At 46.7% G+C, this 3,330-nt stretch overlaps 1 pseudogene; it reads right to left on the reverse strand.

Moving 5' to 3' along the window:
• Positions 1 to 1,373: 1,373 nt before the first annotated feature.
• LOC100610181 (protein FAM8A1-like) lies at positions 1,374 to 3,122 on the reverse strand (annotated as a pseudogene).
• Between the last annotated feature and the right edge of the window lie 208 nt (positions 3,123 to 3,330).

The following is a 3,330-nucleotide window of genomic DNA, read 5'->3' on the forward strand; positions in this document are numbered from 1 at the left end:
ATATATCTTGTCCAGCCTTTTTATTTTCCTTTTGTCCTGTCAGGTGTTGTTCAGCTGCAGTCATGGGTTGAAACACAGCATTAACGGCCCTTAAATCTGTTAACATTCTCCATTTTCCTGATTTTTTTTCTTAATGACAAATACAGGAGAATACCAAAGGGAGAAAGTAGGCTCTATATGTCCCTTTTGCAATTATTCCTGCACCAATTCTTGTAAAGCCTCCAGTTTTTCCTGTTTCAGCAGCCATTGCTCCACCTAAACTGGTTTGGCAGTTAGCCAAACAAGAGGAATGGGAGCCAGAGGCTCAACAATGGCCGCTCCTAAAAATGACAGCCCAATCCAGTCTGATCTGTTTGCCCTTTTAATTCTAAAGGTTCTGATTGGCCCTTTTTATCTTTTCCTAGTCCTTTTCCCATATTTCTCATCATTTGTCTACTATTATTACTATATTGATCCATAGGAATAGATATTTCAGCACCCCATTGTTGCAATAGGTCTCTACCCCATAAATTAACAGGAATAGGTGTAATGATAGGTTGGATTGTCCCTTCCTGACCATCCGGCCCTTAACATGGTAAAATCAAGGAACTCTGAAAAACTTCCTAGGCAGCTCCTACTCCAACAATACCAATGGATGCCTTTTGCTTAGGCCAGTGCTGGGGCCATTGATTTATAGCAATAATAGAGACATCAGCTTCAGTATCTACTAGTCCTTCAAAATCTTTTCCCTGAATAGCTACTGTGCAAATAGGTCTTTTGTCAGACACCTGATTAACCCAATACACAGCCTTTCCTGCTGGATTAGTATTACCAAAGCCTCCTGTTCTTTTCACTGTGCTGCTTCCTAGTTTTAGGTAAGGTAACAGCAACAACTGAGCAATTCTTTCTCCTGGGGAGGCAGACCATGGAGTCGAGGAACTAATAACTAATTGAATTTCTCCGGTATAATCACAGTCAATTATTCTCATATATACAGTGACACCTTTTAAATTTAGACTAGACCTTCCACGTAATAGATCGACTGTTCCTGAGGGTAAGGGTCCCCTAACTCCTGTGTGGACCTTCTTTGGTGGCTCCCCAGGAAGTGTGAACTAAAAGATGAGTTACATAGGTGTTTACAAAAGACAACTGGACATTTTCCATCATTCTGGGATAAACCAAAATAAATTTTAAAATTTCATTTGGAGATTTCAAAGCTGAAAATGCTTTCAGCAAATTCTTAGATCTTAAGAAAATATATATTGTCCATTGTTTATAAAATAATTTGCCTTTTTGATCTAAAAATTTTAATACTTGAATTTAAATAGGTTTTTCTTCTGGAAAAGTTCTTTGGCATTCAAGCAAAATCAATACTTTCAGAGTAGTCACCTGCATCACACTGGAGTGACTGCTTTAATTTCTAAAGCATCAATTAGTGTAACCCAGGGATACTGATGGCCTTGATACATGATTTAGTCTTGTCATTACAGTGTGTGGAAATCAGGGCTTTAGGGGGCATCATCTGACCCCATTTCTTTTTACCACAATGGTTCCTGCTACAATGTCATAGGTTTTTCGATTATGCTGAAAAAACAGCAGTGTGATGAAAGCAGTGAAAAAAGAAGCAATCAAAAAATTCTTGATCAAAGCTCGTATAGTGGACATTGTAATGCTAATATTTGAGGAAGGAATCACTAAAACCCAACTTAGTGCAATAAGCACTGATGTCACAACTCGAAGCCCCAGCAGGAACTTCCCTGGGGTAGCTCCACCTGTTCCCCAAATGCAAATTATCTCATAGAAACAAACTAATAATCTGTATATAAGAGCCACAACCATCATTTTCTGCAAGTCTTCCATTGATGTGCCTTCATCTATTTATTCCAATATGTAATGCATAGCAAAGAGATATCCTCTATCCCACTGAGGTGCATAATGCTTAAGACAATGGTTGCCTTTACAAAAAGAGAATAAAGAAATCCACCATCCTTGCCATAAATCTGTGGCCCAAGGATGGAATAACATATTCTCTCCCTGCCTCTCACCCAGTCTCACTCAGGCTTCACCAAGGGGCCATGGATCCTACCCTCCTCACTGGAGCAGCTCAGACGCCTGCACATGAGAAGCCTGGTGTCCCAGGCCCACGACTGGAGCAAGGGTGCTGATGCCAGCAGCTGCCCACAGGTCAGGCCCCACTGTCCGGAGAGAAGCGCCGCCCGAAGAGAAGCTCTGTGGGGATGGCTGGGGGCTGCAGTAGGCGGGGAAGGTGACCAGGCACCAGGCCAGGCGAGGCAGCAGCAGCCAGACTGCCACAGCCAGCCATGCACCCTCCAGGAGCACCCATGGGTGCTCAGCCACACTGGCCTCTCCCACAGTGCCATAGCTTCGGGCACTTTGCAGCCCGCCTGCTCCTGCAGCCCCACACAGGAGCCAGAGGCCATCTCCCTGCACCTCCTGAGCTCGTGAGGCGGCTTCAATCCATCAGCAGCAGCGGCCCCGAGGCCTGCGGCTGTGAGCCAGCCCCGGGGGGCCCCCGTGGGGACATGGGATGGTGGCAGCAGGAGGGCCCCTCAGAAAAGGGATGGGCTTGTGGTCCCCTCTGCCCTCACACGCCCGGGAGGGCAGCCTCATGCCCCCTCGGGACCCCCGCCATCGTCGCTCCAGCAGCACCCCCCGCACCACCTGCCACTGCTCTGTCCCTATACGCCCTTCCAAAATCTCCTCCAGTTATCCCCCATCCATCCAACTCCACAGTTCCCCGCTCCAGGAACCATGGACAAAACTGTTTCACTGCACCAAACTGACAACAAATTCTGAGCACTAACTTTTACTCCCCCACTTCATAACAAATGCTTTGAAAAACTTAAATAAGCAGAATGTCTGCTTTCACTTTGTCCCATTGTCACCCTGGTTCTTCCCAGGCTCAGCTTCTTTTAGATGTCCTCGGGTGCCCTTTGACAATGCATCCTCAGCTTTCACATGCTCTGGCGTTCCTTCACCAGGGTCTTTGTCACCCCACATTGGGCAGCCAGGAATGTTGAGGTGATCAGACCTAACACCAGGTCGTGGGAGCGACGAAGTCTGGCGGAGCCAAAGGAATGAGAAAAAGACAGTTTGGGAGAGAAAGTGGGACCGGGGGCCATCGCGAGTGTGGAGGCTGGGAAGGCCCCGAGCTCTGGGAGCCCACACTATTTATTGGTGCTCAACAAACAAACAGGTGGTGAGGATGTGGGGGTTGATAGGAAACAGTGTATCAAGTGAATGAGAAACATATGGCTGCTTGAGATAATGGGAGTGCTAGAAGCAAGGAGCCAGCAAGTCTAGCGGATGTGCAAGCCCTTCCTCAGCTTC

Source organism: Pan troglodytes, chromosome 5 (assembly GCF_028858775.2).
Source record: "Pan troglodytes isolate AG18354 chromosome 5, NHGRI_mPanTro3-v2.0_pri, whole genome shotgun sequence".
Taxonomy (NCBI): domain Eukaryota; kingdom Metazoa; phylum Chordata; class Mammalia; order Primates; family Hominidae; genus Pan; species Pan troglodytes.